The following is a 14,814-nucleotide window of genomic DNA, read 5'->3' on the forward strand; positions in this document are numbered from 1 at the left end:
GTATAATATGAAGCATATTTCTGCTTATTTGCTGCAAGCCACTTTGAATCTCAGAGAAAGAGAATAAATAATAATGAATAAATAATAATGTACTTCATATGGAAGAGGATTTACTTTAGGTTACTTTGGTTGCTGATGTCATCATGAAATTCCTTTTCATAGCTGCCCCCACTGATAAATCTTGGGAGGTAAGTATTTGAATGTCAAGGATCATTTGCCAAGCCCTTCTACATTAAGGATTTGCATTACTCTATTTGCAGTAATACTGTATTTGCTCTTTTTCACATAATTCCAGAACTAGATGGCATCAGGAGAATCACTGTAGCGCAGTTAAAACTGCTTGTTAAAATTGTAACTGGAGGCCCTTCACCAGCCACCTCTGTCATGAGTAGTTAGGTGGGTGGAGATTGAGAAGCCTTTTCCATGATGGTACCCTTCTCCCCACATGTGGCAGCAAAATTTGCTGTCCAACTCTGGCAGCAAATTTTGTTTCTCACAAAGCCACATGGTCTGAATAGAAACCTGCACCAGAAAACCATTGTAGCTGCCTCCTTAAATATATGAGGATTGAAGCTTGTGATTGGCTTTTCAGGCCTGCTCAACTTTGGCCCTCCTGCAGATGTTGGCCTGCAACTCCAATAATCCCTGGCTATTGACAACTGTGGCTGGGGATTATGGGAGTTATAGGCCAAAAACAGCTGTGGGGCCAAAGTTGAGCAGGCCTGCTCTAGACCACAGTTTCTCAACCACCGGTCCCTGGACCGCTGCCGGTCCCCGAAGGGTTGAGTGCCGGTCCCTGACTGGGAGGCAAACCCCCACCCACCCACAACAACTGCAATCAAGGCACTCACTTCCTCAATTTTGCACATGGCACGGAAGAGGAAGAGTATCACGGAGGCGTGGGACCCTTCTTGTGCCTTGTTTCCATGTGCTACTGAGATCTTCCTACAGCTATCTTATTCCCTATCTTTACAGCTTCAAACTGTATGCAGCGCGGGGGCATCAGAGAAAAGGTATGGCATTGGGTGCCACTTGAAGGGCTGCTGGTTCTTGCATGCTCATTGTTTGCAGCCAAAGGTTGATTGATTGAAACCCAGCTGCCTGTTGCGACCGAGGCGCCTTGAGAGGGAATACTGTTTCCCTCTTGCATCGGTGGGGCGTTGTGGTCCCCTGTAACCCCCTGGTCTGCACTGCTAGTGGAAGACAGCGGTCCCCTTTGTGACCTCGCCAGGGGGTGGAACCTCTGGCCGGGATCATGCCGCAGTGAGGGCTAAGTGGCGGAGGGAGGGCCGCCTTGGCTCGGGCTTTGCAGAAAGGGAGTGCAGGTGGACCTTCCTTGGGGGAGGGGGAGCAAGCATGTGTACCAAGGAGGGCTAAGTGGAGGAGGGAGGCGGCATGGTATGGGGAAGAGGCAAGATATCATTTTGTGCGTTCATGCAAAAGAGTCATTGGATGAATGGCACTGGAATGAAGTGATCCTGGGGATTTGATGCTCACCACGGTTCGTGTCCGATCCAAACCGATTTAAAACCAGCTGCCTGTTGCGGCCAAGGCACCTTGAGTGGAAACACCATTTCCCTCTTGCATTGTTGGAGTGTTGTGGTCCATCGGCCCCCTATAATCCCCTGGTCTACACCGCCGGTGGAAGACGGTGGCCCCCTTTATGACCTCGCCGGGTGTGGGGGACAACCACTGGCCGGGATCGTGCCGCGGTGGGGGCTAAGCAGAGGAGGGAGGTAGGAGGGCTGCCTTGGCTCACCTCGCAGGTATGCGCAGGCAGCATGTGGGACCACGTGAGCTGTGTGGCCCCAAAGGCAGGCTGGTGTGATTGGCGCATGCAGGGGAGTTGGGAGGGGGGCACAGAAGCGCGTGTTGTGAGAGAGGATGGGGGAACACCTGCTACACTCTGGTGCGCAAGCACAGTGGCGGCAGCTCTTGGACCCAGGCGACCTTCCGAGCACGGTCCGGTGCACCATTGCCTCACCCACCCTGAACAGTGCCTTGTCTCCCCAGCGAGGAAAATGAGGCATCCACCACTACAATGCCCCACGCCCTCCGCCATCTCAGAATCACCCCCTTCCCTTTAATGCCAGGTCCCCACCGCTCTTCACATTTTCTTTCACCGTTAAAAAAAAAACGCATTCCCAGAACCTGCCATGTAACCATTTTTAAGGCGTTTTGGAGGAGCTGGGCGGGTTTCATTAGGTCCACCTCACAAAGTGCACATCTAAGAGCAGGATCCAGATCAAGCCAGGTGATCATGACCAAGCAGCATTGACACAAATGAGAGATGACTGAATTAATTTCAGTGAGTGGTCCTGACTAACGTTGTCTGGATCCGGCCCTGTGACTACACAACTCTTGCTAAAACTCCACCTCCCTCATGAGAGGGTTAAACTGTAGATTTCCGGTTCTACTGAACTTGCCCAGCTCTCCTCTCCTCTCCTCACCTACTTTTTGCTTTGCTTGACATCCAGCCTGATGAAGCATTTTGGGGAATTCAAAAGCTTACTTGTGTGTTGTTTTCATTGGCCCCATGTAGCTTTTGAATTTTTATAATGGCCCAACATCCCCTCTCCATTGAGTAATCACAAGCACCCCCACCCCCACCCCGCACATACTGAAGACATACTAGAGACAAATTTGTTCACCCAGGCTTTTAGATTCAGGGGTTCTCAACCTTGGGTACCCAGATGTTGGTGGACTTCAACTCTCATAATCCCCAGCCATAATGGCCAAATGCCATTGTGATTGGGAGTTTGATTGAGGGACCCAAGGTTGAGAACCCCTAATATTCCATGTTTGCAAAAGATTCCAAATTTAATGATTTTAATGCTTATATTATTTTAATTGTAAACTGCCCAGAGATGCAAGTTTTGGGCAGTATAGAAGTCTGATAGACAGACAGACAGACAGACAGACAGATAGATAGATAGATAGATAGATAGATAGATAGATAGATAGATAGATAGATAAACTTGAAACCCCTTTACTAACTGGTGGTCTGGGAAACTGCGCATGAAGAATGTAGCGGTCTTTGAAACTCTGCACGAAGAATTTAGCAGTCCTTGACTCCAAAAAGGTTGAGAAACACTGCTCTAGACTAATTGATGAGATTCGGGGCGCTGAACAATTCAGTGGGGTCCTGTGCCCCACATGGGCCACCCCTAATGATACTCCTGGACTAAATCCGCATGGAAGCTACCCCTTCTGATCCTTTGTCTTTGTACAAAGACAAAATTTTCAAATCCTGTTTTGGAAAATGTCAAATGTATTCAGACTTTTGAGCAAGGGTTTCTGTTTTGGCTATGCTTCTACTGAATTTCCATAGCAGAGACAAAGAGGAAGCAAGTAGTAACACAGAGAAATCCAGGGTAGGGCGAAACAAGTGCAAAGGGATTTATAGTATACCTGCTAATGGCATCAGCAGCAGGGGGAAAGACTATTGAGTGAATGCAGTCAGGTGACTCGGCTAGCTGTAACTTCAAAGGCACTTAGGGATGTAATCATTGTGAAGAGACAGTCAGCCTGCTCATTTAGCAAAAGTGCACCTCATACAAGCGTCTGATCTCCAGGATCTCCATGGCAACGGCTCCATGGAGACTTGCAGGCATAAATTCTCACATTCTCACTTGCAAGGATGAAATTACTTCTACACTTGACCTGACACAATGACAAAGTCTCCAGCTTTTAATTTTTGTAATGTTACCATTTTGAGGGAATCTCCAAACTGGGTGGGGTGGGGGGAGGGGGAGACTGCTAATCTTGAATATTTTGTTTTGGGTTTGTTTCTTCCCAATTTTTGAGTTGCTTACCCTAATAACCAGAATAACTATTCCTGTCAGAAATATTTTCTATTCTATTGCACATGACAAAGTGGCTTTAAGTCTGTTAAAGTTTATTATTTTGTGATAAATGTATTATTAACTTAATCTTTACAGTGGCAGATTACTGGAGAGGCTCAGGCAGAGGAGGCATCTGCCTATGGCGGCAAAATCTGAGGAGCGGCAGATTTGTCTGCTCCTCATATTTGTCTGCCCCTCTCTGGGAATGGCTGTAGCAGTGAGGGTGGGGGAGCGGACAGATCCCCTTTTACTGGAGTGGGAGGTGGCAAGCTCCTTCTCCCAACTGACTGCACGCGCCTCCCAAGTTCCACCTCTCTGCTTCCTCCATGTGGAGGAAGGCCAGAAATTGGCTGCTCAGCAGAGACGTGAGAGGCCTGTGCCGTCAGCTGGGAGGAGGGAGGCCAGTTGGAAGGAGTTCACCACACAGTGGCAAACTTTTTTTAAAACCACCATGGGGGAACTTTCTTCTCACCCCCGTCCTCACCCTCATTGCAGCTGCCACTGCAGCGCCCTGGGCAAAGGGGGGATGTTTTCCCCCAAACCTGTCCCCCCTTTCCTGCAGCCTACTGCCACCGCCACTGCACAGTGGCATTTTTTGCAAAAAATCCTTTTTGCCTATGGGCGGCAAAAAGGCTAATTCACCTCTGAGTCTTTAAAGCCTAAAGGTCAGAACTAGAAACAGAAGGGCCTTGTTCACTTTATTCCCCTTGCTCTACAGGCTCTGTTCTCTCTGACTTGTTCCCTCTCATTTCTTTCCAATTTCCCAATACAGGAAGCTGCCTTATACCAAGTCAGACAATTGGTCCATCTGGCTCAGTATTGTCTACATCAGCTCTCCAGAGATTTAGGCAGGAGTCTTTCCCAGCCGTACTTGGAGATGCCAGGGATTGAACTGAGGACCTTCAAAGCAGATGCTCTTCCATGGAGCTTCAGCCCCATCCCTATATAGTACCAGAGACAGTCCTTGCTTTCTAGAATCGCTCCCTCTTAAATTACTGTCTCTATTTTGTCCCTGTTTAAAACTTGCAGGATGCACTAGCTCACCTCCTATTGTGCTTGTAAACTGACATTTTAAAACAGAATATTAATATGATCAATTTACTAACATACTCTTCAGAAACCTGTGCATGACAGGCTATTGCAGAATAAATAAATACCTACAGGGACTTTAACACACAGCAGGCTTTACCACGAGTTTACTGGGAGGCTTTACTGTGAACACGAAGTCTCCCCCCCAAAGTTACGCAAATAGTGGATTTTTTTAAACCCCCAATTTAAATCAGGCTACACTCTAATGTGCAGTTAAACCCCCAAATTGTTTGTCAACTGCTCCCCAATAACTCGCAGGGACTTTGGGGTAAATCTGGTCGATATGTGAACGCACCCCCTCCATTCCAGAGGAGATGTGAGTTAAAGGGCTTTAAAAGCCCCATGTGAAAAACTTCCAGGTAAAGTTGCCAACTTTTCAACCAGCTTCTGTAGCTGAGCTGCTAACAGTGGCTGCAATTAGCAGTTAATATCATTTTTTTTCATGCATAGCAGCGAGGGCTGGATAAAAGTTGGCAAACCTATGCAGGCAGAAGCCAGCTGTCAACAGTTTGCAATACTGGAAGGGTGGTGGTGGGGTGACCAAGTGAGAGACTAAGATGTTAAAAGTACAAGAGAATTACCTGTTCTCATCTGTGAAATGCTGGTACTGTAGTATGTTTTCCCCAGTTGACTGACATTGGCTGTTTGGCAGCTAAAAGTCTGTGGGACAGCCAGAACACTGAAGTCCAATGTAGAGAACCAGCAGGAGTGGAGCAGTATTTCTATTTTCATACCATCTCCCCCATGGGCAGGTGGAGGAACCAGACTAAAGCTCAACTATCTAGCATGTATGTTCTGTGAAGACTAGATGAGCACTGAATGTGCACAAGCCTCCTTGTTACTTGTATTAAGAAAGATGTATATTTGCAACATATCTGGGGCCCAACTACAGATCTTACCATGATGTGCTTTTCACTATAAGAATGCATGAAGAGTGTTACTTATTATATCATCACCTTTTCCCCCAAGGTCAGAAATGTTTCTTATTATTATTTGATGAGGCATCTATATCTGTTTCCCACTAATTTAAGATATGCTCTTATTTATTTATGAAGAAAATGTGACAATTAGACCCAGGCTTTCCATAGTCTGCAATGCACCTCTGTGGTGTGTCCTAGTGGCCTGGACACATAGTGTGGAAGGATGGAGGAACATCTGAAGCCCTATTCACATGTTATGTTTAACATGTACATTGTTTAACATTGTTAAACTTTTGTTTAACATGTACAATAATCTGTGTACATTGTTTACGCATACAGATCTATATGCATGCACAGTTATTCTCACATTATGTTCAATATACATATGGTAGTACACATCCTATCTGTCCCCAGTTTCACTTTTAAAATGAACACATGTACATCCATTCACACAAAAACATACAAATGTGTACAGGCACTTGAATGCAGGTACAACATAATAAGAGGTAGGCTACCCTGGTTTGCATGATTTTGTGAACTCACAAAAGTCTTCTCCAACCCAAGCTGCTCTAAGCAGGGTAACCCAACTGTCCTTCCCTGCTCTTAACCAATGTAGGAGGAAAGGAGAGCTCTCCTACCTTTATTTTCTCATTGTGTGAACCCACTTGACTCTTCTGCCCAGCCACTGGGACCCAGCAGGCCCTGCCTCATATGGAAACAATAGAGAGCTGTGGCTTCAGGGTCTGCTATTCATGCACATGCTACTTTGCAAACCACACTCTATGATCCTGTAGCTGGAGAGGCTTCAGCAGGGCTGGGTCAGCCTCCTGCTCCTTCATGGCCAGAGGGCAGCTGCTGACATAATGAGGCTTTCCAGTCTGCTGGCAGCTCAAAGCATGATGGAAAGGCCTGCTAGGACTTGGAGGGCTTTCCGTGCTTACAGCTCCCAATTTCAACAATGGATGCCATGCCTGGCTTAATCATGTGTTTCCTGATCATGGTTCTGATCATGTTCTGTTCATGTGCTGCTGCTGCCATTTGGATAGAAGCTCTCTAACCCTCCAACCCACCCACACCTAAATGGTCATGTGGACAGGCCTACTGTCTGAATAGGGCTCGCTTTGTTCGGATGCTTATGTGGTGGTGTGGATGAATTGTTGCATGCTCTTCACTTCCCTGAGCAGTGAGAAGCTCCTGGGGTAACACGACTAGGGTTTGGTTTCCTTTACAGGTGAGAGCATAACAGGGTTTTAAAAAGTAACATTTGCTGTCTTTACAAATACACAAGTAGAGCATAGGTGGAGACAAGCAGCATGTTCATTCCTAGAAGGCAACAAGCCTGCTACCTCACAGCAGCTCTCTAAAGAGGAACACCCATGAGAGGAACACCCATGTATATCAGAGTGCAGAGGCATATCTAGGGAAAATAGTGCCTAGGGCAAGCACTGAAATTGCGCCCCCTGTCCAAACATCTGACACCCATCTGATTCTCTGTACATAGTGCCAAACTGAATATGTGTACAGCGACTTATATTATATTAATTTTTTTTTAAAAAAAATTAATTTTTTTAATTAATTTTTTAAAAAAATTACCTGTAGCCCCTTTGGGGGGCTTCCTAAAGGCTGTGTGGGGGTCTGCAAAGGTTTCCCCTCCCGTCTCTGGCCTCTAGGGCCTCACAGGGACCATTTCAGCATGTGCGGTGGCCATTTTTTTAAAAAAAAAAATTTTTAATGGCCACTGAAAACAAAATGGCGACTGCGCATGCTCAAATGGCCTCTGCAAGGCCTGGCATGGCCTAGGGCCTCACAGAGGCCATTTGAGCGTGCACAGTCATCATTTTGTTTTCAGCAGCCATTTTTTTTTTTTTTTTGAAAAATGGCGATCCCCTTCAAGTGGCGCCCGGGGCACGTGCCCTGCCTGCCCTACCCCTAGATACGCCCCTGTCAGAGTGTCTTCTAGCATGTCTCTCTCGCTCTCGCTTTTGCTCTCTTTTTCTGTTTCCCTGTTCCATTACAAATTGCTGCTTTGTATCTGGCTATTAACCAATAATCTCCCTCACAAAGGAATCCTTGGCCCACAGCCATAAGCATACACGGGCCACAATCTATCACAGTAACCAGTTGGCTCAAGTGCACCTAACTTTATGTTGGATTGGAGCCAGTGTCTTTCTGTGCATTATCTTCTCTCCTTGCTATGCACAGTGGTGCAGAAAAACCATACCATTAAAGATGTTCCGTCCCTCCAGGAAGAACTTCCTTTTGGTGCCCTGTTGGGATCATCCAGTTTTGCTACCACAATTTCTGGCCCTGGTGCCATGTAGTCTGTCTCCTGAGCACTCTGTATGAGCACTACACCATCATCCTGCTCATTAGTCTGAGTCCAAGAGTTTACATGCAATATGCAGTGCTCACAGAGGAAAAAACTGATCAGTTAGTGGACCAAGTCAGCTTTCTTCCCTTGTGGAAGTCCAAATGATGAAATTACCTTCCTGTATGTAAGGTTCTGAGCAATGGAACACAAGGGCACCAAATCCTGCCAAGTGCCACTTCTTGTCAGATGCAAAACACATCAGAGGACCCACTCCCTGCTCTTCAATAATTGACTATCACTCTTAATGAACAAGGCCAGCCTCATCGTTTCTCTCAGCTCTTCTTCACACCTTATATTGCATTCCATGGTAGGATATAAATGTTGCTCATTAATGGTTTGACCAGACTGGAGTAGGTGGGTCAGGGGGAGGCAGGCTTCTACTTGCCTCCTTGCAGATGACCGGAGGCTTTTCCTTGCTCTGCCAAAAGCACACCCAGATGACTGGCATGGTAGCGATTGACAGAGCTGGGATCCAGGGGAGGAAGTCTTCTGGTATCCCACATATCCCAGTATCCCACGAGGAGTGTAGTACATTTGGGGAGTTCCGTGCTGGCAGGCGCTCCTTCTGTCCGGCTCGGTGGAACTTGCCAGCAGCCCAAGCTTTCTCCTGACCGGGCAGTGAGGTTGGAGGGTGCACATGTGCCTTCCTACCTCTCTTTTAGCCCAGGTACAAAACCCAGGCTACCAGGCAGATGGACGTGAGACTGATCCTGGCGGTTCTCATAACCAGCCCTACCTGGGCTAGCACTGTCCTACCCCAGTAGAACTGGTCATGCGAATGTCCTCAACATATCACAGATTTCAGTTCTGAAGAAGCAAGTATATGTATGAGCAAAGTGCCCCTGGAAGAATGCTACTGCAGATGCGGCAGTGGGGAAATAGAATCCATTGAGCATATTCTATTATCCTGTAAAATACTTAGGCAATCGAGGGAGCACTTAATTTTACCTCTGGTCTGTAAACAGCCGGATCAATCTGCTGAACAACTTGTTAAATTTCTACTCTCTGATGAGGATGTTTTAAATTTTAACTCCGTAGCCAAATTTTGTTATATTGCTCTTAAGATGTATAATGAGAACCTATAGAGTTTCTTTTAAATTTGTTTTGCCTTTTGTATGCATGGATTGTTTGGTCTAGGACCGTAAATAAAACTTGACTTGACTTGACTATGAGCAAAGTACAAGCCTAAGCCCTGTTGAGACCTGATGTTGTCCTTGCATTCAGATGTCTGTACAATGTACATGTTTTTGTGTGAATGACTGAATCTGCATTCATTTTAAAAGTGAACATGGGTATAAACCCCTTCCCAAAAGCAATAGCAGTGCAGAAGCGATAACACACAGCTTCAGGGGCACGGAGCAACCTCTGCCTTGAGAAGCTGCATTGACAGGCTCTTGGCTGGTGTGGGAGCAGTGAGCCCACATCCTTCTTGAATGGGTGACTCGCTGCACAGTATGTCAGCCAGTGTCCACAGATTGTACAAGTGTTGGACATAGTGTGAATAGGTCTATCGTTCCTATGGATTGTCTTTGCACACAATGTCCCCCAGAATTGCACTAGAACCCGTGTGGCCCTATTGTAGTATCCTTTATATATATATTTTAAGGTATTTATATCCCAGATGAGGGCAACCTATACATAATACTGTAACATAGAAACATGCAATAAAAACATGTTTCTAATTTGGGGGGGGAGGGAGGATAGACAGCAGAATAAAGCAACAGATAAAAAGTGAGCTGATGATTAAAACTCCAGGTTGAAACAGGAGATCAGCAAGGGACCAGATATTACAAAATGCCATTTAGGGGCTGAGAGAACAGAATGGACTTTGCCTAGATAGTAAAGTACTAGAAAGATAGTAAAGAAAAATAGTGAAGATAAGCATGTCTGGGGCACTTAGGAGTCAGACTGCATGGCATTGCCTCCTGCTAGCCAATGCTTGACAGGATGTCAATAATGTTGGGTTATCCTCCCCCTGACCCCCAGAGACTGCACAGTGTGCCTAGAGTAATGCCTTCCCATCACCTCTGCACGCCAGTCATTCCCTGTGAGTGTATGGCATGTCTTTGGAAGAGTTCCATCTGAAGTCTTTTTAGGCTGGGGTCTTTTTTAGACCTTGGGGCTTCAGGGAAATATGGGATATAAATGTAAGAACAAATAGACAGAGGCATTGTTGCTAGGTCACCATGCTGACCACGCAAATGGCACTCACACAAGCGCAGATGCCATGTGTGTGCTGGTGCCGTGCGGGGATTATTGGGATGCGTGCCATCCCAGCAGGAAGCTGCATGTGGTGGGAGAGAGCAGGTAAGGACCCACTCTCCTCTTTCTTAATGCTCCCAGTCCCTGCTCCCGAACTACGCTCGAACTGTGGTTCGAACAGTGGTTCATGCACATCCCTAATTTGTTGCCCATGATGTGCCCACTCATTTCTTCTCTCTGTCACCTCTGGTCAAATGGTTGTGCATATTCTGAAGCACTGCAAACACCTGTAAAAGCTGTTCACCAGAGAGGGGTGGGGGGTGGAATAAGTATAGACACCCCAGGCAACTACACTTCCTCTGCTCTGTGGGGAAATTATCCTCTGTCTGAAGACTTTCTGGGAAGCCTTTAGGGGAAATGGAAGAAAGAACAGATAAATAATGCTACAAGGAGAAAGGAGATATCAGCAATTGTAAGGAAGGGTTTTTCAGTCACAAACTGTATGGTAGACAGTTTGTGCTAATGCCTCTTTAACCAAACGGAGCCCAGTATCTCTTTGTAATCTCCCCCTCCAAGCAGGTGGGAAAATCAGTTTACAGAGCTTTGTCCCTTCCTCCATTGAGAACTTTTGCAATAACAAGAAACACAGAAGATCTGTATTTGCCATAACAAAATGTGTTTGGGTCAAAATAAAGCCTCAGTACACTCATAGGAACATAGGAAGCTGCCTTATACTGAGTCAGACTATTGGTCCATCTAGCTAGGTGTTGTCTTCACAGACTGACAGCAGCTTCTCCAAGGTTGCAGGCAGGAATCTCTCTCAGCCCTATCTCTGAGGTGCCAGGAGGGAACTTGGAACTCTCTGCATGCAAGCATTCAGGTGCTCTTCCCAGAGTGGCCCCATCCCCTGAGGGGAATATCTTATAGTACTCACATGTAGTCTCCCATTCAAATGCAAACCAGAGAGGACCCTGCTTAGCAGAGGGGGCAATTTATGCCTCCTAGCACATTGTTTTGCTTATCTAAATTGTGTTTTTAACTTAAAATTTCTGCTGCTGTGATGCTATGGCAAATCCTACACAATGTCATCACTTCAGATTAAATAAACTGGCATAACTACAACTCTTGCTTCCACACTCTTGAAAAACAATGTAAAGGAGAATTCTCACTGCACTGAGAATCATGCACTGAAACAGAAGGAAAACGTCAACTCTGTTACACCACTCTTTAATTGCATTGATTCGGCCTACAAAAGAGTCTTTAAATACCATGCAAGAGTAACTAAATCTGTAGTTGAATATGAGCCTCTAGGTTGCATCTAATTTGTGTTCAATTTTTGAGTCACTTAAGGTGATTAGAGTTCTCTGGATGGCGGATGTCAAAGCAAAACAGAGATCTGCCTTTCTACAGACTTCGGTATTCACGGCTTCTGACGGCTCTTTACAAAATGAAAAATCCTTTGGCTTGCCTTTCGCTTTCAGGCATTAGAGTTGATTAATCTTCCATAAAGCAGCGGACTTGGACTAAAGGAAGTCTTTTGGCTGATTGCTTTGCTCTGCCAGGGTTCTTGTCTATGGACCCCCTCACCCTGGCTCCCTCCCTATGAGATCATCCTCTGCCACAGCAGGACAAACTAGAATTCCCCTTGTGTAAGCAGTGTCCAACAGAGCCACAGAGTAATTGCTCTTTGTCACCCTATTATTGCTGCATTAGATTTGCCAGAGCATTGCACTGTGGGAATTCAATTTTCTTAGAAAATGATATGCCATAATAATACAAATTTAATTGTGTGAGGTCTCAGTCTAGTTTTGAACAGAACTGGGGAAATAGAAAAGAGTTGTGCTTTTTTAGTCTCTGGTACTTGGTATGTCTTTAGGATATCTGCCTGTGTAAAATATGTCTACTGAGTTGTGTGTGTGAAATCCTTGTGGAAATTGAAATCTATATTAGATCATCTTAAAATCTTCTGGTTTAAGGCCATAATTAAGGCTATCCCATTTTGGCTCAAGCTCCACAAAGCTGGGAAATTGGAACTTAAGGCTGATGCCTTTACCGATGTGCTGCATGATCAATAATGAAGTTGTGCAATGTCACAAATTGTGCTCACATACAAATTGCCCGACGTACATCCATACTGTCCCTTTGTCTTGGAGACCCAACTCAAGATGGGTATGATAGAGTACCTGGCACCAGCAAAGATACCCTATGGTGTGCATATGGGTGCATCAAAGACACGTTGTAAGTGAGCACAAGTTTGTTGCCACTCCCCTCTATATAGCTTGGCTCACTTCCTTGAATTATCTGTTTGCTCACTGACACCTTTCAGCAGTGCATCTGCTCTTTGTTTGTGGCACCAGATTCTGCAAACTGATCTGTGGTGGTTTAGTGCATGTATGAGTTTACTCTTGGTTAAGAAGCTGGACTAGGTGCAAGGGTGGCTCCAGCAGGCGGGCAAGCACCCACTCAGAAAAGTAGTAGCCTTTTGGTTGCTTCCAACTCTGTGATCTGCTTGTCCCAGTGCTTATTTACAGAGCCTAGCCTGGTTACAGTCTCATTCATTCTTGGAAACCTAAAGTCATGACACTAAGGGATCTTCCAGACAGCAATTAAAAATGCTTTGGAAAGAGCTTGTAAATTGAAGATAAGAGCTTATGCAGCATCCACCACACACACACACACACACACACACACACACACACACACACACACTTGTAGACTTCCATCAGCATTTTCAGTGGGATCATACACACAACTCACATGGACTTCAGGGACTTCAAGAGTCAACCAGCAGGTGGTGCTGGAGAAATTATGCGAGGTCCCTGATGGTCATTTGACCTGCACATTAGAGTCCTCTAGAAAAAGCCGTACGAAGACTGAGAGAATGTGTGGATGCTGAGTACGCTCTTACCTTCAACTTATTCACAAATAGGGACATCATTGGGAGAGGCCCATGGGAGCAACGTCTTGAATCTCATAAGCCACCTCCTTCTTGAATGCAGGGATGGGCAGTTGTCTCTGCTGCTGATGCTCCAGCAGCAATGGTTTTTTATTCGATTTATTTATTTAATTATTTATATACCACCCAAAACTTACGTGGTTGCTTCTCGTCTGTCTCTCCTCCCTTAAAGGTGCTGTGCTGAGGACAAACCAGACACTTTAACCCCCAATATAGCACTTAATTATTTGAGGGGGCATGATTTAAAAACTTTGGGCTGGGGGCCCTCTTCTCTTAAGTACCTAGCAGTATCCCTGCTCACAGGTTCTTTTCAAAGCACTATTTATTGCCATCGGAAAGAGCCCTAAGGCTAGCATCAAGACAGTGTGAGATCAGACTCTCTTTGACTCCTGCTTTTCCCTATGACATTGTCCAGCCATAAAGTCTGCAGCTAGGATGAGCATCTTATTCCATATAGTACATTCTTTCCTCTGCCGTTTGCAGGGTGGGGGATTAGGCCAGTTTGCTTACATGGTCCTGACACTTTCTCAGTAATCTGAAATGCATATTAGAATATCTGAAGCTTAATAGCTATGTAAACTTCATTATCAGCTCTGGCTTTGTGGAGTTCAGTACACACCAAAAATGGAATATCTCATCAGGAAAGTGGCAGCTGGTGAAGTACTCAATGAATTGACTGATGAGGTTTGTTTCAAAGCAAGCCGCCTGCTGCAAAGGAACTTAAAATTAGAGTGAGTGTTGCTGTTTTAGGTAATGGAATATTATACTGTTTTCATTTAGACCAAACATCTATTTTTAATATTTCTTAAAACAATAAAAATCAAGTGAGAGAGAGCGAGTGCGAGAATATGTGTATGCCAAGGTTAAGACTTAGCAGTAAATAAATAGTAACAAACCATCCATTGAGGAGAGGCACACTATGCTGATGTGTAATGAATTGCAATTATACAAATGCACTCAAAAAAGGGAAGAGTCTGTGCAGATAGTTGTATAAAAATGGCAATCATGTAGGGTTTTTTTTTGTTTTGTTTTGTTTTGTTTTTTTGAATGAACATGTTTCCAACAAAAGGAGAATGTGCACAAATACTGGCAGTGGCTAATAAGAACATAAGAACAGCCCTGCTGGATCAGGCCCAAGGCCCATCTAGTCCGGCATCGTGTTTCACACAGTGGCCCACCAGATGCCACTGGAAGCCACAGCAGGAGTTGAGGGCGTGCCCTCTCTCCTGCCATTACTCCCTTGCAACTGGTACTCAGAGGCATCCTGCCTTTGAGGCTGGAGGTGACCCACAGCCCTCCGACTGGTAGCCATTGATGGACCTCTCCTCCATAACTTGTAAATAGTTACTATAATACAATACAATACAATACAATACTATACTATACTATACTATACTATACTATACTATACTATACTATACTATACTATAC

The 14,814-nt window shown here is 45.3% G+C and overlaps 1 protein-coding gene across 3 annotated transcripts in view; it reads left to right on the forward strand.

Moving 5' to 3' along the window:
- The window catches only part of ADORA1 (adenosine A1 receptor), a 120,763-nt gene that overhangs the window by 100,707 nt on the left and 5,242 nt on the right, over nt 1-14,814 (forward strand). The window lies entirely within an intron of this gene.

The sequence above is a fragment of the Hemicordylus capensis genome, chromosome 4, assembly GCF_027244095.1.
Source record: "Hemicordylus capensis ecotype Gifberg chromosome 4, rHemCap1.1.pri, whole genome shotgun sequence".
In the NCBI taxonomy this organism is placed as follows: domain Eukaryota; kingdom Metazoa; phylum Chordata; class Lepidosauria; order Squamata; family Cordylidae; genus Hemicordylus; species Hemicordylus capensis.